General features: G+C 41.5%; 1 long non-coding RNA gene across 1 annotated transcript in view; it reads left to right on the forward strand.

Moving 5' to 3' along the window:
- The first annotated feature begins 294 nt into the window (after window positions 1-294).
- LOC121582478 overlaps window positions 295-25,211 on the forward strand; it is a 64,162-nt gene continuing 39,245 nt past the window's right edge. The window contains exon 1 of the long non-coding RNA XR_006003357.1: window positions 295-766. This is a non-coding gene — a long non-coding RNA (uncharacterized LOC121582478). The remainder of the gene's footprint in view (window positions 767-25,211) is intronic.

The following is a 25,211-nucleotide window of genomic DNA, read 5'->3' on the forward strand; positions in this document are numbered from 1 at the left end:
ACCGAATTTATATTGTTGTATGTATACTGTAATATGAAATACAGACTTTTACTTGCCACTGATCTGCCTGTAAGTTACTGTCAAATTCATGGCAACCCCTTTACAGTATAGCCGCCTTGGTTATCCAATAGACCAGTTTAGAAAGTCACCCGCTCCTTATGGTAGAGCGAGGGCATGAGAAACAGAGGGAGAAAGAGGGGGAGAGAGAGAGTTCACGTGTGCCGCACAGAATCATATCCCCGCTCACTTTCTCCCTCCTTTATTCCCCTCTCACTCCCCCTCTCACTCCTCCTCTCACCTCCCGCGTTTCAGGAGAGTCTGCCTCCCTCCCGCGATGCTCTTATAGTTGTGTGCCCACCGTTCTCTCCCGTCTCTCACCTAATTGGGTAATTGATTGAACGGAGAAAGGAGACTCTAATGCAATAAAGTAGACGTTTTCATCAGATGAGTTGCAATAAGGAGGATTATCCTGCGACATCAGACCGTGGAGCTACAGCAGCGAAGAGAGGAGGGGAGGGAATACTCTGTTTCAGGTGATTGAGTCGCGACAGATGTGCACGACGACTGCTTCCCGAAGCGCCTGACACCGAAAAAGCACCAGTCAAAAGGTGGATTATTTTATAGAGAATTGACCACTCCTGCTTGTCAATTCTACCTGGCGGAGTGTTTCAAGAATCATGAATATGTCACCCCCAGACCGGAGGAAAAATATACGAGAGCTGGCATTAGAGATTGGCATTCGTGTTCTTCTTTTCGGAGTTTTTGTGTAAGTATTCATATGCAAGGAGTGCGATATTATTACAGACCCTGTAGGTAAGTTATCTGTAAAAAAAAAAAAAATGTATGTGACGTCAACTCTCATTTTGATAAACAAATCTTTATTCCTCCGCAAGAAATGAGTCTATTGAGTAGTCTTACCACTGGCCTCCATCCGGAGCTCTTGAAATTGCTGAGGATACAGTAGCTATCTTTCAGTTCCACTTGATTGATCCATCATGTTATAGATGTATGACTCAAAGTCAGTTAGGCAGGACCATACGTCTAATGCTCTATGACCAGTTCTGAGCTTCGATTTCTATTCAACGATTATGCCCCCATTCATCATTTTAGATTTTGAGATCAGCGATGGACCATGGTGTGCTTTAAACATAGAAATAATGTTATTGGTCATCACATAAGTGTGGTTCGATGTAGAATGTAAAGTCTCATAGCTGTTACTTCATCATTAGTCCTATAATGAATTATGTGGTTGACTGTGCGATTGCAATGCGAAGGCGACAGTCCAGTTGCCGCTTTAGCGTTTGCAATAGTGCTGAAAGGACAGCTCTTCGTCTTTCCTCATATTTTAGTAAGGTGACTCTTTCTAATAGTATGCTCTTTCCCTTACGAAATTGCTTTCTCTACAATGGGTCCCGCAAGAGCCGGTTCCATCGACTGTTAACATGTTGCTTTAACACGTTGATTAATTAGTTGCATTGAATTTCATAATGTTGTAATGACAAAAGGCAATTAGGCTACATTCAAACCAATTTGAGGCTGGTGTATGAGAGAGAGAGAGAGAGAGAGAGAGAGAGAGAGAGAGAGAGAGAGAGAGAGAGAGAGAGAGAGAGAGAGAGAGTTTCTAACCTGAATTAAAACAGCCCACATCTACTCTTGTTTAATCTTATTTAATGATTTTCTGCTTGAAATCATCTCTGTCGCCTCAGGTTTGATCTCTTATTACTCACCTGGCAGAATTTCTGTCATTCAGGCAGAAATTAAATTACATCTCAGGTTTGGAGATTGTAGCCTAAGTGCTACGTCTGTCTGTTAGGTCTATCATTAGTCTCTGTCGTTGGGGGAGCTAGCCTTGTTCCATGGCTGCGTCCCAAATGGCACCCTATTCCCTATTTAGTGGGAATAAGGGCCTAGTCAAAGGTAGTGCACTATATAGGTAATAGGGTGCCATTTGGGACATAGCCCATGTGTGCTGTCATCCTGAAGACTCAGTCCACATGTCCATATATAAAAGCTCCATCTACCAGATTCTACTGTGATTGGGGCTATGTTAGCAACATTCGGTTGAAGAAGTTTGACTAATGGGATATAATTCAATAATCTGGTAATGCGGTTAGGCAGGCTTAATTTGACAGCAGAAGTCGATGCGTATTTGCTGAGTTTTCAAGGGTCTTGGTAGAGAGCATCCTTGAGGCGTACTTCTGTAACTCCTTGTTACTTTAGCGTTGTGCTGTTTGTGTGTGTCTGTGTGTGTATTTGCGTCTGTGCATGTGTGTGCCTTGTGTGCATATGTGTGTGCATGTGTTTTTGTGTCATACAGACAACCATCCAACCCACTTTTTGATGAAATGATCAATTGACTTGTTCCCGGTCGACATTATCACATGGCTTCATATATTTAACTTGGGTAACCCCTGTGGTAAAAGTCCAGACTTGTATAATTCGAATGAATCCAATTTTACAAGCTATTGCCTCTTAGTATGAGATGGCTAAGCCTAATAGACTCTCTTTTGTTACAGAGCCCCATCTGTAGTATGTCTATTTTCTGCTGGAAAAAATGAAGGCTTTCTGTTTTTCTGAGTACATCTTGAGAATTCAATTAAATCACATTCACACACAGACATGCATGCATGCACACAAACATGCGTATACACACGCACACGCACACAGACACACACACACACACACACAAGCACACACATACACACCAAGGATTGATTATTTAGTGGCCCCTCAGCCTGCATCTCTGTAAGTTGCCCTCCTGTGGATACTCTGATAGTGTCTTTAAGCCTTCTTATAGGTTTTGCAGATAGACTCTGGCTGTTCCCCAAAAGGCACCCTACTGTATGTTTCATATAGTGCACTACTTTTGACCAGGGCCCATAGGGCTCTGGGCCACGGTCAAAAGTAGTGCACTTCCTCTGACACTGCCAGGTATGGCAACTGCTAGGCATCCAACCGTAAGCCGCTACAGAGGGTAGTGCATACGGCCCAGTACATCACAAATAATTGTCAAAGACCCCAGTCACCCAAGTCATAGACTGTTCTCTCTGCTACCGCACGGCAAGCGGTACCGGAGTGCCAAGTCTAGGTCCAAAAGGCTCCTTAACAGCTTCTACCCCCAAGCCATAAGACTGCTGAACAATTAATCAAATGGCCACCCAGACTATTTACATTGCTACACTGCTGCTACTGTAACAGTACTCTTCTTGCGTTGTGTACAATCAATCATCAACACGAACTCCATCTTGTAACACCAGTCATGGAGCTTTATTCTGATAGGAACAGCACAAAATTGCACGTCATGCACGGCTCACCATCCAACTCTGCACTCACGCACGCTGGTTTGGTGCTTGTTCACTGGGACATGTAGTTACCAAAATAATACAATTACAAGATAATATCTTTAACAATGTACCTGATAGGAACAGCACAACATTGCACGTCATGCAATGCACGGCTCACCATCCAACTCTGCACTCACGCACTGTACAAAATATACAAACCCCCCACCAGACACAGTAAGTTGCTAGCTAGTATTAGCTGGAATTCTCTAAAACAAAATGCACAACAAATATTCACCAAAAAACACTGCATCTTATGTGTGATGTTCGAATAACATTTACAAACAAATTGATATAAATTATACATTTACATCATCACTTGGGAGTATAAAAATCACTTTTGACGTACAGTGCTTTGCAACCAACAACTTACCGCTGGTTTGGTGCTTGTTCATTGGGACGATTCTAACTGAAACATCCTCCCTCGTAAGCAAGCTACGCCAACCAGCCAATAAGATGCCATGTTGAGTAGGTGAAGGCAAGACAAAACCAAAAACCCATTGGCTTAACAATAAAGTGGCAAGGGGAATCACCAATATAACCTTGTTACACTACTCTCTGTTTATTATCTATGCATAGTCACTTTACCCCTATCTACATTTACATATTACCTCGACTAACCTGTACCCCCGCATATTGACTCAGTACCGGTAACCCCTGTATATAGCCTCGTTATTGTATTGTGTTTTACATTTTACTTTACTTTATTTAGTAAATATTTTCGTAATTCTATTTCTTGAACTGCATTGTTGGTTAATAAGGGCTTGTAAGTAAGCATTTCATGGTAAGGTCTACACCTGTTGAATTTGGCGCATGTGACAAATACAATTTGATTTGATTCACATTAATAAAAGGTAAAATATACAATAAAATAGACAGTAAAAAGTAGGTATGTATGTACAGTGGTAGCCTACAGTGAATGGATTTTTATAAAATACTACAGATGCAGAGTGATAACAAATTATGTTACATTTGAGTGTATTTGTATTAGGTAGTAGTGCAAGGAGGACCATGCCCATGGATACAGGGGGAGTTGGGGTGTCAGAATAGCCCCCAAGTGTCCTTGATCTTGATGTGTGTGCTGCAATGACCTCCTCCTTGCTGGGTTTTGGGATGGGGCTATGTTGGCAGCCAGCATATGGCCTCTTTCACAGCATTTGGGCTCCCAGTATTTGTCCATGTGTATCTGCAGGAAGTGCTCCATCAGGTCATTCCTGAATCTTTGAGTGGGGCTGTTATATTGACCGTGAAATCCACTGTTTTGATTGTTTTGGGCAGACAACGTTGAATCTTGGAGTGCCTGAAATTAGGAAAGAGAAGAAGATAAACCAGTGAATACAATCTAAACACAAGGACGTTGCCATGCATATAGAAATAACATATGTGACACTTCTTGGTTTGCTAAATTGCACTCAGGCTGGATGTAGTTGATCAGATTAGTGTAGTGGATATAGTGTGAACCCAGACTAGAAAAAGGGTGCCTCTGAGCACCCTTGAAAGGGAGCACCATCCCCCAACGAAACCCCCCACTTTCCCCAAGTCAACCAAACTATCCTGGAGGGGCAATTGGGCTGGCTACCTCTCCTTTTGTTAGAATAGATATGTCTGGACATGCCAATGATTGCATTATCATCCAAATATGACAAAACAAGTGCTAAAGTGTAAACCAGAACATTAATGGCATATTTTGAGTAATTACCAGCAATGGTTGAGGCTTGTCCTCTATTCTGGTTCTGAATGTGTTACTCCAGCAGATGTGGAGTCTGTTCCTTGTGGACTGTCCACAGCAGGCACGTTTCCTATCTCAACCTGAGTGAGAAATAAATGAAAATGGAACAGTAAATGTTGGTATTAATTTGAAATAAACAAAGGAGAAGACACTTGAAGAAGGCCATAATAGTTGTTCTGTTTTTGTGGCATGCTGTCATCAATTAAATGGCTAACACTATAAAGTCAAGTCAATTTATTTGTTTCTCAAGCATGTGGACATTTTATAATTAGTTGGAAAGTACTTGAATCAAGTTGAATAAAGACGAAAATAATGGCACAACACAATTTTCAATAATGGAAAAAGGACAGCACAGTTTTGAGCATTCTTAGCAATTTTGTTGTACTCTGCTATTCTTTGGCTTTGAGAGGAGAGCATTCACACAGATGTAACGGATGACATGGACAGCCTATCCACGAGAAAATTGACAGGCCTATCACATTCTATCATGAGAACAGCTAGCTACTATTCAATCGATCAGATAATGTTAGATTATGATCACACTTACCCCCATTTCACTTTGTTCTAGCGTGCGTAGAATGCCCACTGATGGGACCGCTGTATCCATCAGGAAATGTCTCATCTTATGGCTTGTCAGTTCCGTCCTCTCATAATAGTCCCATCAGTAAAAAAAATATCTGAGCAAACTAATGTTACACATTTTCTGAGGTCTTTGGTCGGAGTGTTGTTATCTATATTCAGGGTCCGGATCATTCAATGGAAGTTTGTGAAAGATTATAGCGGACCACTTCCTTGGTTTGTTATTGCAAGTTTTTACAGCACACCCACAAACCATATTAAATATTGGACAAGATATGGTAGTCCGTCGATGTAAAAAGTCTCACCGCACTTAGCTACGTGGGCTAGCTAGATACTTGAGCTAGTAGCTTGAAAATACTTCCAGAAGTGTCAACAATCTTCACAGTCATGGCTCCGAGGTAAAAAAATATTGCTTTGGGTGGGCAATGACAGTCTTTTGATGTACAATTTTTCTTCTGTGGGGTTTATTGTTTATGTACTCTACTCACACTTTGCTTACTTGATATCTAGCAAACTCGTTCAAAACTGCCACTCTCCCGAGCCTGTCTCATCTGGACAGCTGTGTTGACACTCGCACACAGCCTATCCTTGCGCCCACCGTCACAGCGGATTAATGAAATCCGTGTTTCAGAGAAAATAATTGTTTTTCAAACAATTAACGTTATAATAAAAATATTGTAATTTCAAATATACTTGTAAAGTATACTTAGAGTACAAAGTACTAACCACCCAGCTTTGGAGTAGTTAGAAGGTCTATTCCCCTGCTTTTGAGAGGAGCTGGCTAGCAGATACCCATAGACTTCCAGCAATTGAACTAAGATAACAATATACTACCTTCAACTTCCTTCAAACTGCACGCAGAGACATAAAAATGGTATCCATGGGTTTGTCTGACTCTGGGTAATTAAGAAATTACCCAAAATGCTGAAGCATCCCTTTAAGGATAAGGCAAAAAACAAAGGAAAACAACAGAAACAAATAGAAAAGATTATGAATTCTTGGTGTTGTTTGCCGATGCTCATATGAAGAGGGGATAATGAGTTTGGTGCCATTTCAGTGTTGACGACATGATCCAAAGAAAACAAGCGAGAGATTACAAAACATACCAAGGAGTGATTTCTCACTTGAGTGAGTGTTAAGGCGCTCTCCGTGGCCTCAATCAATCAACACATTCACAGAGTGTTGATTCTCTCAGCCACGAGCCAGTCATTTTACATTTTAGTCATTTAGCAGACGCTCTTATCCAGAGCAACTTACAGTTAGTGAGTGCATACATTTTTCATACTGTCATGTGCTGTTGTCGTGTTTTCAGTCTAATGGTTAATCAGCTCATGGATCATATTTGAGTCATTCATATTCTCAATAGTGTGCAGTGGAATTCTGTTAATTTGGGAAGTATTGCTCAGGTACTTATTTATTTTAGATGGAGTGTGAGAATGATGAAGAAACTGCCTGTTTGCTTCACTGGGCAAAACAACGATATGTATGGTTGTAGCTATTTACTTTCGGACATTTCTCGCTATCACTCACATTTTCTCTCAGTGTTACTCTCCTCAAATGGTAACCATTCCTGACTTTAGTGGTGTTTAACATTATACCCCAATATCTCTTCAATACAAAAGCAATCTCCATGTGACAATAGCTGCTATCACATACAGACAGACCTGCTGTCCTGGTGTAGCTGGTCTGGATCTGTGAGTGTGCATGCTGGCTCACCAGAACACATTGCGGAACAAATGAGAGTGTAGTAGCCAACGTGCACATTCAAAGACCCAGACCAGCTACATTGGTGCCATGACTCGAATCCCACCATCCTCGACTTGATGAACATCAGCAATCGTCGTGTGTGTGTGTGTGTGTGTGTACTATATGTGTATGGGCCGAACTCAAGCCTTGCTGTGGGGACCAGAGAAACTGTGTTACGCCAGTGTGTGAGTGATGTAGAGGAGTGTAGAAAACAGAGTGGCTATGTGTGTGTTTGTTTGTGTGTGAACTGCACGCACTGGGTATACCAAATAGGTGTGTCTACAAGCATGATGGCTTCTTTCACAGCACTGCTTCCACTGTGGTGAAGTGCTGGGGCATTACTGCATGACTTGGCCCATCCATGTCCCTGTGTGTCCAATTAATTCCCCCCACTACCACTGTTACTTGAGGTGCTTTGTATAATGTCATTTCCGGCTGCTTACTGAAGGGTTAAAGGGCTGGATGTGGTACTTTAATCCAAAATGTGTGACACAATATGTACAGCGCATTCAGAAAGTATTCAGACCCCTTCCCTTTTTCCACATTTTGTTACGTTACAGCCTTATTGTAAAATGGTTAAATATATATATTTTTTATCATCAATCTACACACAATACCCCGTAATGACAAAGCGAAAATAGTTTTGCAAATTTCTTACAAATAAAATACAGAAATACCTTATTTACATAAGTATTCAGACCCTTTGCTATGAGACTCGAAATTGAGCTTAGGTGCATCCTGTTTCTATTGATCATCCTTTCTGCAGCATTGAAGGTCCCCAAGAACACAGTGGCCTTCATCAATCTTAAATGGAAGAAGTTTGGCACCAGCAAGACTCTTCCTAGAGCTGGCCGCCCAGGCCAAACTGAGTAATCAGGAGAGAAGGGCCTTGGTCAGGGAGGTGACCAAGAACCCGATGGTCACTCTGACAGAGCTCCAGAGTTCCTCTGTGGAGATGGGAGAACCTTCCAGAGGGACAACCATCTCTGCAGCAGGCCTTTATGGTAGAGTGGCCAGATGGAAGCCCCTCCTCAGTAAAAGGCACATGACAGCCCACTTGGAGTTTGTCAAAAGGCACCTAAAGGACTCTCCGACCATGAGAAACAAGATTCTCTGGTCTGATGAAACCAAGAATTAACTCTTTGGCCTGAATGCCAAGCGTCATGTCTGGAGGAAACCTGGCACCATCCCTACGGTGAAGCAAGGTGGTGGCAGCATCATGCTGTGGGGATGTCTTTCAGCGGCAGGGACTGGGAGTCTAGTCAGTATTGAGGGAAAGATGAACGGAGCAAAGTACATCTCTGGAGAGACCTGAAAATAGCTGTGCAGCGACACTCCCCATCCAACCTGACAGAGCTTGAGAGGATCTGCAGAGAAGAATGGAAGAAACTCCCCAAAAACAGGTGTGCCAAGCTTGTAGCGTCATACCCAAGAAGACTCAAGGCTGTAATCACTGCCAAAGGTGCTGAATACTTATGTAAATGTGATATTTCATTTTTTAAAAATACATTTGCAAACATTTCTAAAAACCTGTTTTTGCTTTGTCATTATGGGGTATTGTGTGTAGATTGATGAGGGGAAAAAACAATTCAATCCATTTTAGAATAAGGCTGTAACGTAACAAAATGTGGAAAAAGTCAAGGGGTCTGAATACTTTCCGAATGCGCTGTATATCTTGTTAAGAAGTATATCTTGTTAAGAAGTAAATAGATGAATAAATTAGTGATTGAATTGGATAGATGGAGGGATGAAGAAAGGGAGGGAGGGATAGATGGATGAATGGACATACACTGTATGAATGAAGGAATGGAAGGATGGATGGATGGATGGATGGATGGATGGATGGATGGATGGATGGATGGATGGATGGATGGGTGGGTGGCTGGGTGGGTGGATGGATGGCTGATGGATGGATGAACCATAGAATTATAACTAATTCAATAGGATCTCTGTGGAATGAACACTGGCATTTCTGATGAGCGACTATTTCATCCCGAGATTGATTACTACAACAAATGGCTTCAGGTTCGTTTATTTAAAAAATATCTGAAAATAGTTTATCCTTTTCCAGAACCTACTTTTTAAATTTAAGGCACATTTTCCTAAAGTTGGTGAACTGAGACGTAAACAAACACACAATGGACTTAATCCTTCTAAAACAGACCTCAGATCAGTGATAATCATTGAACTCACTCCTGGCGGCTCTGTCAGAAACAGCCCGAGGACAGAAACAGAGACGGAGACATCAAGTGTCAAAGCTCCTGGGGAGAAGATGGGATAAAACAATGTTAAAATTGGGTCTCTGAGTTTGAGTTTTGAAATGGAGTGCTTTGTTCATGTTTGTCTAGCGTGCACTTTGAATTATGCAGCTCCTTGTGCTCCAGTTCAGGGAAATCTATTTGCAGAAGTCTGTCTGTAGTGCTGAGTCATCAGAGTCCATGGTTCTTGTTTTCCTAGAAAGGTTATGTAAGCAACAGGATCCTCTTATATAGTAAAATACTGTTATTGTTCTGCCTCGGACAAGAGAAGAGGCCTATTATGATTGTCAATGTTTCTAACGTGGTTTTTCCTATTCTCGCTCCACATTGTCCACTACCATTGATGTCACAGATTGGCTATGATTGCCATGTGGTTGTCACATTTTTTAAAATGTATTATTCTTTTTTATTTTTTTCACCTTTATTTAACCAGGTAAACCAGTTGAGAACAATTTCTCATTTACAACTGCAACCTGGCCAAGATAAAGCAAAGCAGTGCGATAAAAACAACAACACAGAGTTACATATGGGGTAAACAAAACATAAAGTCAAAAATACAACAGAAAATATATATACAGTGTGTGCGAATGTAGTAAGAGGTAATCTCGTCCTGTTTGGCTCTAGGTGATGTGAGTTTGCTCTCGCTGCTGCCCGGCTCAGTCTGAAAGGCAACACTTGAGAATCTGACATATAGGTGACTCAATTCATGATCTTAATTATCTGAAAGATTAAGGAAATTCAGGCTGTGAGTTTGATGACTTAAATTTACTGTGGTTAAAAACAAGGGAAATGATGTCAGAATGGCCTCCTTCTGTTGTTACAATGACTGCGTATTGATAGCAGGCTTGGATTTCCATTAAGCTGCAAGATCCATTCCCATAAGAATGACAAGTCTTAAGGACATAATGAACATCAGCTGTGCGCAGTAGATCACCTGCTGAATGTCAATGAACGGTGGCGATTAAAAATGTATAATCGTTGGAAAATTAATAGAAAATGACGACCAATGTTCTGAGATCAGAAGCAATAGGACGGCCACCTGCTGCTTTTAACCGTTTGTCGTCACGGTCTGTTTTGTCCTTTAGACTAAGCCCAAGGGGAGTATCATCACTTGTAGATGTATTTATTTTTGCATACATTTTTTGGTTGTATTTTACCCCCTGTTTCTCCCCAATTTTGATCTTGTCTCATCGCTGCAACTCCCCAACGGGCTCGGGAGGCGAATGTCAAGTCATGTGTCCTCCGAAACATGACCCGACAAACCGCGCTTCTTAACACCCGCCCGCTTAACCCGTAAGCCAGCCGCCCCAATGTGTCGGCTGACAACCGAGGTCAACCTACAGGCGCCCGGCCCGCCACAAGGAGTTGCTAGAGCGCGATGAGCCAAGTAAAGCCCCCCCAGCCCTCCCCTAACCCGGAAGACGCTGGGCCAATTGTGCGCCGCCCTATGGGACTCCCGATCACGGCCGGTTGTGATACAGCCCAGGATCAAACCCGGGTCTGTAGTGATGCCTCTAGCACTGCAATGCAGTGCCTTAGACCGCTGCGCCACTCGGGAGGCCCATCACTTGTAGATTTAGCTCATTTCTTCACCTTGATGAGCTGTTCCTTCTTTTAGCATAATGTATAATTTATTAACACAGCTGTGCAATGCCATTTGAATAATGCCCCTTGTTCCTTTTGGATGTAGAGGCCTAGTGGTGATGTACGTGTGTACATGGGTTTACATCAGAGGAGGCTGGAAATATAGGATGACATGCTTATTTTAATGGCTGGAATGGAATGAATGGAAAGGTATCAAACACAGGGTTTCAAACCATTCCATTACAATGTGCCCATCCTCATATATGTCTGCCCACCAGCCACCACTGATTTACATACCTGTAGTATGCACATAAATGTGTGTGTGCACCTGCTTGCATGTTTACATATGGATTATGGCAGCTTTGATGGCGAGCCAGACAAACAGACAGTCAGACACACAACTGAAACAGACTGAGAGCCTTTGGAAGCCGAAAAAGACAGAAAATTCAAAAGCTAATTTGACCTATGCACTAACAAGGCTTCATAAGCAGCCTGACGACTACTAGAGCACTGTAGCTTTATTGATCTACTGTACTTCAACAACAGATGTACTCACATTGGATGTGTTGATTAGGATTCAAACCTTCTCTCAAACAGCCTAATACATTCTCTTAGAGTAGGTTTACCCCATTAATGTACTAGGTAATGTAAACTTGTTTTTTCATGTAAGAAATCATCCCATTCCACTAATTTAAACATTATGGGGAGGTTTTCCCGGACACAGATTGAGCCTAGTCCTAGACTAAAAAGGAAGATCCAATGGAAAATCTCCAGGCAAAAAGTATTTATAGTCCATGACTAGGTGTAATCTGTGTCCACGAAACCGCTCCTTAACCTTACATTTGACCTAGCCTAATACATAAGGCTACTCATATGGGAAATGGACAAGGTAGTTGACAGCTTTTGCACATATTTTGAAGGTATACATGGTTTATGTTCCTGTTATAAACAATGGAGAAATGTTATCTTATATTTGGGGTTATGATAGGGTAGGACAGTTGCACTATGCTCATGAGACATACATTATAGTATATAAAGGGTCAATCTGTGATTGCTTCATACATTCTTTGACTTTTAAATTATTTACACACACCCATTGATTCTTGAAGATTATACAACGGGTGGGTTTAATCCTGAATGCTGATTGGTTAAAACTGGATTCCAGCCGGTGTCTATTTCACAAGGTACCACCAGCTAAATCCACGACAGTCCAGAAACTGGCCAATGCTGGTTTAGAAGCAAGGGAGATTATGTCAGTGAGTGGGCATCGGTGCGTAGGTTCGCTCCATAGCTACTGGCGTCCATCACTGACAGACAGAAAATGCTGGAGCAACATCCTGGCCAAAAACAAAGAGAACACTGCAACACCATCAACACCCAAAAGGCTGAAGCAAGGCAATAGAAGTAGTAGCACAGACTCAGACAGATATTTAACCCAATGCACAATCCAGGGGAATATACAGAGAAATGTGACATACAATAAGTAGCTATAGCTTTTTCAGCTGTGGTGGATAACAAAGAGCATGTATGGTTATATTTATTAAAAGCAGCTCAAATGAATGTCATGGATTGTCTTTCTTTTGTCTGAACAGTGTCCTGACAAGCGAGCACATTTTCTCTGCCAGGCAAAGTCATAAACTCATTGTTATGGATATATCCAAATAAATCTAACTACAAAACAGCTTAAACAAATGCAAATGCAGCTACTTTGCTGTTAATCTGGCTGCACTTTTTGACGTGACTGTAAATTAGCCGTAGTTGGCTAGCTAGCAAGCAAGGGAGAAGAACGTTGCCAGTCAGTATGGCAATGGAACATTTAGAACAAATGACTGGGTCACGTCTATAGATACAGAACAAAAAGAATGAACGACTGGGTCGAGTCTCTAGCAACCCTAGATTTGTGTCAGGACTATATCAACAACCGTGCCAATATATCCAACAAACACCGGCTTCTCTGCATTATCACTTAAATATAACTTATATAACAAATGCCTCATGAGCTCCAATTGTCATACTCCATCAGAACCCCAAATATTTGATTGTTCTAGTCAATTGTTTGTAAACAATGTAATTTTAAACAAACACTGTTTAGCCTCTGAATATGGTTAAAATTGTAATTATGTATCCATAGCTCTATCGATGAATTTGAGAGTGGTTACATTTGTCCACCCCCAATTCGTCAGCTTTTTACCAAAACAGTGGCGGGGTGTCGACTTTGTTGTTGTTTCAACTGCAGATTTCCCCTTTAAGAACCAATGGGTATATCTATCAAGATTAGGAACATTGAACAGATTCCCAGATGGCAGATTGCATGTGTCTTACATGAAAAAACATGTTTACATTACCAAGTACATTAGTAGGGTAAACCTACTCTAAGAGAATGTATTAGGCTGTTTGAGAGAAGGTTTGAATCCTAATCAACCCATCCAATGTGAGTACATCTGTTGTTGAAGTACAGCATATCAATAAAGCTACAGTACTCTAGCAGTAGTCAAGCTGCTTATGCTGTCACAACATGACAGTGTTATAACCATATTATGACAGATTATGACAAGTTATGTCAGCTTTTATAACATAAATGACATGGTTCAGACCATGTCATAACGTGTTATGACACTGGGTGTCAAGTAAAGTGTTATCGTTTAAAAAAAATAATAATATCCATAATAATAACATAAGTCCTGCCACCAAATATTATTACTGTGCATTATAACTATTTGACATTTCATAAAACAACAAGTTGATGGTTTTCAAAATGATAGGCCTACAGCTCTTTAACAGTTTAAGCTACAGACACTAGACCAACTGTAAAAAGGTCTTATAATTACATAACTAGTTTATGAACTATATAATGATTTAAAGCTGCCCTTTCTCCAAAACCACAGGATAATTCTTTACAAAACTTGGTATACAGCATCTACACAGCAAATTGGCCAGTATTGATTTTTCAATGTTACATTTCTAGTGTTGATTCAGGAGTTAAATTCAATCTGTAAGAGTGAAATTAACACTCAGTGGTGTAAAATAACCCCCAGTGTTGGTGTTAATAACCAGAGTTATTGTTTTACACTGTAGATAGTAAAACAGTCCAATCAAAACCACTACCAACATCATATTTCCCAGCACAATGTGATGGGTGATTTGAAGGAGTCAGGCGCAGGAGGGTAAATCACAGAATACTGAGTTTATTCCGGAATACAGAGTTACGCAGGATAGCGTCAAACAGTCCAGTGCGCAAAACAGGCGCACTGGAACAAAACAGGCACACAGGGAAAATATACCCCGGCAATACAAAATACACGTAGCTCAACCGAGCTACACTCTCCTCACATTAAACAATCACCCACAAGGACAAGGGGGCAGAGGGAACACTTATACACATACTAATGAGGGGATATGAACCAGGTGTGTGTAATAGACAAGACAAAACAAATGCAATGATGAGAGGTGATGCGGCAGTGGCTAGAAGGCCGGTGACGACGAACGCTGAAGCCTGCCCGAACAAGGAGAGGAGGCAGCTTCGGAGGAAGTCGTGAGACACGATCTGTCTGGATTCCAATAGGAATTGCACCAGTGGAGGCTCCTCAGAGGAGGAAGGGGAAGTCCATCCTCCTCAGTGAATTTTATAAAAATATATATAATGAAACATTAAAGAAGTTATCGTTTTTAGATAAAACTATACTAAATATATTCACATCACCAAATAATTAATTAAAACACACTGTTTTGCAATGAAGTCCACTAGAAAAGGGAAGAGGTTAGAGGAGGAGAGAGCATAGAATTATCCAACATGCTGTTTGTATGTGGCTGCTATGAAAGTAGTGGTGTGCCGACATGGCCATACTCATATTCGTAATCGTATCTGTAAATTGACAGTTGATAGTCGGATTGGCTGATACTTGTGATAGGAAAACACGGAAGTGTTTTAATATGCCTAAATAGATGTTGGTTAAAATACATCCCTGCACGTTCTCACTGCAAAAAAACTGCAGATTAGGAGCAGTGTGCAGAGGGGCGTGTGTGTCTGTGCAACTTGCAGCGGGCAGCCAAGTCTGCTGTCACTCAGTCAGAATGCACATTAGTTTAATATTTTTTCCCTACTCTTGCCCCACTTGTTAGATATTATGCACATTGATAGCTTGATAGCAAACGTCCATGCCATGTGATTTATCATAGTAGCAGGCAGCAGCAATCTAAATGATCAAACCGAAAACATGCGAGAAAAAGTGGTCGAGAGAAATTATGAAGCGAATGGATGGAGAAATAAAGATTCACTCTATACAATCAGAGCAGCAGGATCAATGTACAGCCCGCCCTTCTCTTTACAGACAGGCAAACTAGCCAGTTGAGTTATTTAGACCTCACATGACTGACTCAAAGAAAGTACAGTATGGTTTAGAAACTCTGTGACTGACTGACATGAGAAAGATGCTTGCTGGCACACAAAAAATAACTTTTTTTCCCGATCACGGATAATAAAAAAAAATATTAGGATCATAATTGTATCCAGAAAATTGCCCATATCCGTTACGATACTTGTATTGTCCGACTACTCGGCACACCCCTATATGAAAGTGAACTGTGTTTGCGTGTGATCAGGGGTGTATTCATTCCACCGATTCTGTTGAAAAACGTTTCTTAAACAGAAGTAAACATGGGGATGAACAAAATGGGAAATGGGGATAAACATACATGAATTTGTGCAATAGAAACTCTCGTTTGCAACTGTTGGACTAATGATTACACCTAGATCAGCTAGATGCAGGCAAGATTGTGCAAGGCGGTATTGAATTTGTCAATGTCTGTCACCTTGATTACTCAAATTTCTCTCAACCTGTGCACCTACGTTGTAAACTTTCATTCATAGGCTAGGTTGTAGCAACCTCATGATGTGTATAGGGAAAATTTAAGTATCATGTAGTAGCCTAAACCTATCGATGTTACATTGAGCTGGGTGAATGGAATATGAATGACAGTCATCAAATATGCTGTAATAGAAATAAGGTTATGCTCATACAAAAAATAATCGTCCTCCCTCATGTTTAACGGCACCGACCGCCACTGAAATGCCTATTCGTTAACTCCAGTGTATAGTGAAATCCTTATTATTTCACTCCAGCGTATTGTGAATTTCACACAGACAGTGTTAATTTTCTACTCTGTATAGGGTTACAGAAACACTGACTAAATGTTACCATTTTAACACTTTTGAAAGTGTGAAATACATGCACCGCAGAGTAGATGAATATACACGCTGCAAAAGTGTTAAAATTAACACTACAGCTAATTAATTTAATTCTACAGATTTTGCTGTGTATGGACAAAGATTTCAATCTTCAATAGTCTACCTCATGCAGGAGTGTAGCTCAAACAAGATGGTCACTCTGAATTTATAGGAGTGCGGCCTGTCAAATAAATCCTTATAAATTGTAAACTAATTGGTGTATCACCACATAACTTGGTATGCAGATTCAGGTCTATTTCAGGTGTCATCCCCTACAGCCTTACCAATATCCACCACATGATTGTGTTGTTATTAGCATATGCCTGTCTCTTGACCTGTTTCACTCAGGGTTAAGAAAGTTGGCACACATGGTCAGTGGTATAAGAAAATGTACTAAAGGTAGCCTGTAGAATATGGTTCTGATTGTCAGAGGAATGGGAGCCAATGTGTCCCCCAGGTTTCCCTGAGCCCAATAAGGGCCAGGAAAATGTGTGATTAATTAAATGTGTGATTAATAATACAAATATGTGAAACTATAGTAATTCCTACAATGAACCAGAAATTCTAGCTGAAAGATCTGAGGATGAACTGCTTGGTGTTGCTTCAGAGACAAGTCGCAAGGGAGTGAGTAATTTATTTCAGCGACCGACAACAATATACGCAAACATGTTTTGGTTATTGGGGTTATTGGGTTCAGGCGGGCGGCCCTTTGATCTTTCTAGAAAATTACAAGGGACATCCAGCTGGTGGCCGATCTTAACCAGATCCGACATGTCAGTGCTAACCAGAGCAAAGTGCCAGTGCCGGTTGCAGGTTGGTCTCAACCAGGTCCGTATCGCAGTTGCCTTGCTCGTTCCTCCCACTCCATGTACACAAGGGTTTCTACATTCAGCTGCTGGACGATTCTTTCTTGAGTGGATGGTTGGGGGTCCGGGACATTATTAAGCAATAAGGCACAAGAGGCAGTGCTGTATCATGAATACAGTCACCGGTAAATGCTGTTGTTGGGCCTGACGTTAAAGTTGTTAGTTATTTTTTGTGGTTAGTTATTTTGGTCATGTTGCTACAGACCGTAATTATTTTTGCATAGTTGCTTTGGATAAAAGTGTCTACTAAATGGCATATCTTATTATTATTATTATTATTATTATTATTATTATTATTATTATTATGATGGCATAGTTGCTTTGCAAAAGGACTGGTCGTCCTTCTAAACAAAATGGTTGCTATGCAGGCTGCATAACGTTCTTGTCACTTGCTAGCTAGCTAGCTAGCTAGCCAACTTCACCTAAAGCCCCCCACAGACTGTATAATTTTAGCCGTTTTGTGCCAGACAAAATTCACACGTTGTGAGCAAATTATTAGGTCCTAAACGATTGTCGGACGTCTTGGCTTGTTCAGTGTGACAGGGTCTAGGTCTGCCGATTAAGTATCACTACGTGCGGTCGACAAAGTTCTGGCAGTGTCGCCATTATCGCGTAGTAGTGGCTGGTCTTATTAGCATTCCCGGTGACTCACCAATAGGAACACTGCCGGCACTTGAGTATTCACACAATAATACATAATACGATTATTATGAATAGTCTGATTAATATAATAGTTTGATTTAGACCTTTACATGCTTTGCAACAACGATTTCCCTAATAATCTTGTTTACATGACCCATCTGAAATCAGGCTACCTGATGGGATTTTGATAAGTATACAAAATCGGCAATCAAAATAAAGGTCTACCACAGCGACAATGTTATTTTGGGGAAGCCTATTTGATTCAGAGTTTGTATGTGAAAACTATTTCTAAGATGCATACTTTCAGTTTTTCCGAAATCGTATTCGTCACATGCTTCAAAAATAACAGGTGTAGACTAACAGTGAAATGCATACTTACGGGCCCTTCCCAACAATGCAGATAGAAAGAAAATAGATAAATAATAGAAAAGTAAAATAATAATAAAGGTAATAATAAATACACAATGAGTAATGATAATTTGGCTATACAGTATACACAGGGTACAAGTGGTACAAGCTTTTACGGTAGATATGGACATATAACTAGGAATAAAGTGACAGGTAATAAATAGGTAATAAACAGTCAAAAAAGTTAGTGCAATAAGGGTCAATGAAGGTAGCTATTTGGTGAACTATTTAACAGTCTTATGGCTATAGGTTAAAATCCTACGCATGAACTGCCGACATTATTACGCATTTTAATTGATAATGATGGAAAATAAGATATACAAGATATTTGAATGGATATATATTTTTAAATAGCTATATAAATATATATATTGAGGTGAGAGCATTGGAAATGCTTTTGGCGGTTGACCTGCTTCTGTTTTGTGGGTGGCACTGTGTGCTGTTTTCGATGGATGGGTCCTGGCCTCTCGGGGGCCTAGGGATTCGGGGGGACGGGGGTGGTATGCTGATCACTGGGATGACGGCCCAACTTGGGATGGGGAGGGGCTTTAGCGGGGGAATTCGTGGAGAACAATTGGAGGGTTACTTAGTAGCAATGCAAATATCATGGTACAGCTATATGGATACTCAATCACTATGGTATGTTTTATTGGTAAATTTACAAACATACAGTTGAAGTCGGAAGTTTACATACACTTAGGTTGAGTCATTAAAACTTGTTTTTCAACAACTCCACAAATTTCTTGTTAACAAACTATACTTTTTGGCAAGTCGGTTAGGACATCTACTTTGTGCATGACACAAGTAATTTTTCCAACAATTGTTACAGACAGATTATTTCACTTATAATTCACTAGGTCCTGGACTTCCTGACTGGTTGCCCCCAGGTGGTGAAGGTAGGAAACAACATCTCCACTTCGCTGATCCTCAGCACTGGGGCCCCACAAGGGTGCGTGCTCAGCCCCCTTCTGTACTCCCTGTTCACCCATGACTGCGTGGCCAAGCACGCCTCCAACTCAATCATCAAGTTTGCAGACGACACAACAGTAGTAGGCTTGATTACCAACAATGACGAGACCGCCTACAGGGAGGAGGTGACGGATCTGGGAGTGTGGTGCTAGGAAAATAACCTCTCACTCAACGTCAACAAAACAAAGGAGATGATCGTGGACTTCAGGAAACAGCAGAGGGTGCACCCCCCTATCCACATCAACGGGACTGCAGTGGAGAAGGTGGAAAGCTTCAAGTTCCTTGGCGTACACATTACTGACAAACTGAAATGGTCCACCCACGTAGACAGTGTGGTGAAGAAGGCGCAACAGAGCCTCTTCAACCTCAGGAGGATGAAGAAATGTGGCTTGGCACCTAAAACCCTCACAAACCTTTACAGATGCACAATTGAGAGCATCCTGTCGGGCTGTATCACCGCCTGGAACAGCAACTGCACTGCCCGCAACCGCAGCGCACTCCAGAGGGTGGTGCGGTCTGCCGTACGCATTACCGGGGGCAAACTACCCGCGCTCCAAGACACCAACAGCACCCGATGTCACAGGAAGGCCAAAAAGATCATCAAGGACCCCGCTATCCAGAAGGCGAGGTCAGTACAGGTGCATCACAGCTGGGACCGAGAGAATGAAAAACAGCTTCTATCTCAAGGCCATCAAACTGTTCAATAGTATCATCTCATTCGTACAGTTGAAGTCAGAAGTTTACATACACTTAGGATGGAGTCATTAAAACTTGTTTTTCAACCACTCCACACATTTCTTGTTAACAAACTGTAGTTTTGGCAAGTCGGTTAGGACATCTACTTTGTGCATGAAACAAGTAATTTTTCCAACAATTGTTTACAGACAGATTATTTCACTTATAATTCACTGAATCACAATTCCAGTGGGTCAGAAGTTTACATACACTAAGTTGACCGTGCCTTTAAAGAGCTTGGAAAATTCCGGAAAATGATGTCATAGCTTTAGAAGCTTCTGATAGGTTAATTGACATCATTTGAGTCAATTGGAGGTGTACCTGTGGATGTATTTCAAGGCCTACCTTCAAACTCAGTGCCTCTTTGCATGACATCATGGGAAAATCCAAAGAAATCAGACAAGACCTCAGAAAACAAATTGTAGACCTCCACAAGTCTGGTTCATCCTTGGGAGCAATTTCCAAACGCCAGAAGGTACCACGTTCATCTGTACAAACAATAGTACGCAAGTATAAACATCATGAGACCACGCAGCCGTCATAGCGCTCAGGAAGGAGACGCGTTCAGTCTCCTAGACTGGGTGAAAAATGTTTTCCTATCTGTTTTTAAGAGTTTTCCTATAGATTCTTCAAATTTTCACTCTCAAAATCAAACTTTTTTTAAAATAGAAAAATAATAATTATGGTCTAAGTCCAACAATGCTTAAACCACATCAATCTGATTGGGTGGGCGTGTCAGGGCCTGGCTCCCCAGTGAGTGGGCATCTGTCCACCCAGGCCCATCCATGTCTATGCCCCTGATGCAAACAGCTCATGATGACAATTGTGGGCTTGAGACCGGACTCGAAACCATGACCAGTCTCGAGTACTACAACACAGTACTTTCCACAGTTGTGTCAAGTTGGCTGTACACTACATGAACAAAAGTATGTGGACACCTGCTTGTCGAACATCTCATTCCAAAATCATGGGCATTAATATGGAGTTGGTCCCCCCTTTGCTGCTACAACAGCCTCCACTCTTCTGGGAAGTCTTTCCACTATATGTTGGAACATTGCTGCAGGGACTTTCTTCCATTCAGCCACCAGCATTAGTGAGGCCGGGACTGATGTTGGGTGATAAGGCTTGGCTCGCAGTCGGCGTTCCAATTAATCCCAAAGCTGTTCGATGGGGTTGAGGTCAGGGCTCTGTGCAGGCCAGTCAAGTTCTTCCACACCGATCTCGACAAACCATTTCTGTATGGAACTCACTTTGTGCATGGGGGCGTTTTCATGCCGAAACAGGAAAGGGCCTTCCCCAAACTGTTGCCACAAAGTTGGTAGAACAGAATCGTCTAGAATGTCATTGTATGCTGTAGCGTTAAGATTTCCCTTCACTGGAACTAAGGGGCCTAGCCCAAACCATTATTCCTCCTCCACCAAACTTTACAGTTGGCACTATGCATTCGGGCAGGTAGCATTCTCCTCGCATCCACCAAATCCAGATTTGTCTGTCAGACTGCCAGATGGTGAAGCGTGATTCATCCCTCCAGAGAACGCGTTTCCACTGCTCCAGAGTCCAATGGCGGCGAGCTTTACACCACTCCAGTCGACGCTTGGCATTACGCATGGTGATCTTGCTGCTTCTTGGCCATGGAAACCCATTTCATGAAGCTCCCGACGAACAGTTATTGTGCTGACATTGCTTCCAGAGGCAGTTTGGAACTAGGTAGTGAGTGTTGCAACCGAGGACAGATCTAGCACAGCAGAAATTTGACAGACTTGGAAGGTGGCATCCTATGACGGTGCCACGTTGAAAGTCACTGAGCCTTCAATAGGGGCCATTCTACTGCCAATGTTGGTCTATGGAGATTGCATGGCTGTGTGCTCGATTCTATACACCTGTCAGTAACGGTTGTGGCTGAAATAGCTGAATCCACTCATTTTAAGGGGTGTCCACATAGATTCTTACTCGTATACATGGGTGAATGCTTCATGGCAGAGACTTGAACCCCTTTAACTCCATTTTGTTGGTACAGCATGTTTGGCCAGTGTTGTGCCAAGTCACTCCGGTTCACACTGACCATGTGCAGAAAGTAGTCTATCACAACTTTTTCCCACTTATCTTTGTCGATAGTGCCTGCTAAATTCAGGGCAGCAATGTTGTTGAGAGCAGTAGCAACACTTTTTCAGTTGTCCATCGCTAAAGTTGTATCTTTCAAAAAAGTCTGAGGTAGCAAGGACTATCTACACAGACACTCAGCAGCTCACGTTATAGACAGAAGCATGTTACATGGCAGACCAATCCGAACTCATCTCTCAGTATGTCCAGCCCATCCATTATCTCAGCCAATCATGGCTAGCGGGAAGGTTCCTGTCTTTTTCTGTGGCTAAACCAACTAGGCTCGTAATTTAACAATTGTATTCGTTTTTTACAGATGGCATACAAGTTTGTTATTAAGGCACATTATAGTTCACATGTTCCAGAACGCATTTTGATAAACCCCCAAAAATGACATTCAAATGCCTCTCCTGTGAAGTACTGACGTGTGACAAACGGGTCACATATGGCTTTACAGTCTTTTATGTCCAACAATGAAGATTCAAATATAAAACACAGCCGCTAGTTGGGGAACCCTGATACACAGAAAAGTTAGTTCAGACAGTATGACCGGGAGAGGTAGGTGAGGCCAAATGTAAGATTAGAGCCATTTTGATAGATGTGTGGCAGAAGAGGTGGGACAGCGAACCCAAGGGCCGGCATTTATATATGCCCTCCAAAGAAAGGTCGGTGGACCAACATTGAAAGGTCAGATTAGTAAGGAAGAGGTGGTGTTTGCTCCGTTGCACCTAGGACATTGTACATTTAACTCATCATTACAACTGGTTGGCAAGCATGTGAATGGTTTGTATACCGAGTGTATGGTTGATGAAACAGTGAAGCATGTGTTGATGTATTGTTGTAAGTACCGGTATGTGGAAGAGAGGGAAAGATTAATGTGTTGCGTTATTGAGGTTGGACAGGGATGGGGCGGTTGGAAGGGATTTGGGGGATGGTTTGTTAGAAATTAGTAGGGCTCTTTCTTATGTTTTTAGTAGTACATGATTAAGTAGGAGGGTTTAGATTGTCTTAATGTTTGTTTCTTTATTCCATTAGTCTGTAAGCTGTGAGTAACTACACACTCCAGTACAGTAGGTGGCTAACGTTTGTTTGCGGAATGCCATAATTCCATATAAGACGAAGACTGGGAGGTGTTTTTGCATAGGTGAGTGAATACCACACTATAATGTTAGGACATCGTTTTAAGAGACTGGATTATTGTACCAGTGATGAAAGTCCAAACTGAAATAGCTAACTAGCTATTATGTTAAGGTAAGAATTATCTAAGGTAAGAAGTTGTTGCTTTGTTTTTTGAAACTGTTGCTGAGCAGTGACAGTTGTTAACGTTAACTTGCTAGCTAACTTAGCTAACGTTAGTAAAAACAGACCAAAGGGGGTTAGTTAGCTTTGAATCATTTAGTTTGTGTCTAGCTAACAACGTTAGACATTGAACATAGGTACTAGCTAGCCACCAAGTTACCTACATTAGCTACGTTAGCTAGATAGCTAGCTAGGTTAGGTAATGTTTGAACATGAATAGCTAGCTTGTTAGCTAACTATTTCATAAGATATATAAGATATATAACCCCCCATAAGATACACAGCTAGTTAGTTTGGTACTGCCTTCAGTCATTGGGCTCCCGAGTGGCGCAGCGGTCTAAGGCACTGCATCTCAGTGCTTGAGGCGTCACTACAGACCCTCTGGTTCGATTCCAGGCTGTATCACAACCGGCCGTGATTGGGAGTCCTATAGGGTGGCGCACAATTGGCCCAGTGTCGTCCGGGTTTGGCCGGTGAAGGCCGTCATTGTAAATAAGAATTTGTTCTTAACTGACTTGCCTAGTTAAATAAAGGTAAAATAAAGAATTGTAACCAAAGAAGTCATTATATTCCCTTTTTATATACACTACCGGGCAACATTTTTAGAACACCTAATTCATTCATGGGTTTTTCTTTATTTTTACTATTTTCTACATTGTAGAATACTAGTGAAGACATCAAAACTATGAAATAACACATATGGAATCATGTAGTAACCAAAAAGGTGTTAAACAAATCAAAATATATTTGAGATCCTTCAAATAGCCACTCTTTTTCCTTGATGACGGCTTTGGCATTCTTTCAACCAGCTTTACCTGGAATGCTTCACCTGGAATGCTGAGCACATGTTGGCTGCTTTTCCTTCACTCTGCAGTCCGACTCATCCCAAACCATCTCAATTTGGTTGAGGTTGGGTGATTGTGGAGGCCAGGTCATCTTACACAGCTAGGGAGGTGTGTTGGGTCATTGTCCTGTTGAAAAACAAATGATAGTCCCACTAAGCCCAAACCAGATGCGATGGCGTATCGCTGCAGAATACTGTGGTAGCCATGCTGGTTAAGTGTTCCTTGAATTCTAAATAAATCACAGACAGTGTCACCAGCAAAGCACCCCCACAGCATAACACCACCTCCTCCATGCTTTACGGTGGGAAATACACATGCGGAGATCATCCATTTTATTGGCCACATGCGCCGAATACAACAGGTGCAGACATTACAGTGAAATGCTAGTAGTAGTGGTTTCTTTGCAGCAATTCGACCACAATGTAGAAAATAGTAAAAATGAAGAAAAACCCTTGTAGGTGTTCTAAAACTTTTGACCGGTAGTGTATGTTAACGTTATTGCTAGATAATGTTATCTAGTTAAGTTAGCGAATGGTGACATTGTATCGCCGATATTAGTGGACACATTAACTTGCAAATTATCTAACTATCTAGCTTGCTAACGTTAGGTCACAGACAAGTAACTAGCCAAGTTATCTAGCTAACGCACTTTTGTACATCGCGCTGTTGTGTACATTTAAACTTATTTTAGAGCCTCCAAAACGTAATACTTCCAGGTCAACTATAATATGAATACCATTGTAAAGCATAATTTCTCCACTTTCCAGCAAAATCAATGACGAGACCTTCATGCTGCCCGTCTCTGCATGATTGAAGAAAATAATGAAGCTCCGCCTCGTCTTTTTAAAAATGGCGGGTGGGGAAGCGAAAGCTACTGCGTCTTAGT

This window comes from Coregonus clupeaformis, chromosome 1 (assembly GCF_020615455.1).
Source record: "Coregonus clupeaformis isolate EN_2021a chromosome 1, ASM2061545v1, whole genome shotgun sequence".
Lineage (NCBI taxonomy): Eukaryota > Metazoa > Chordata > Actinopteri > Salmoniformes > Salmonidae > Coregonus > Coregonus clupeaformis.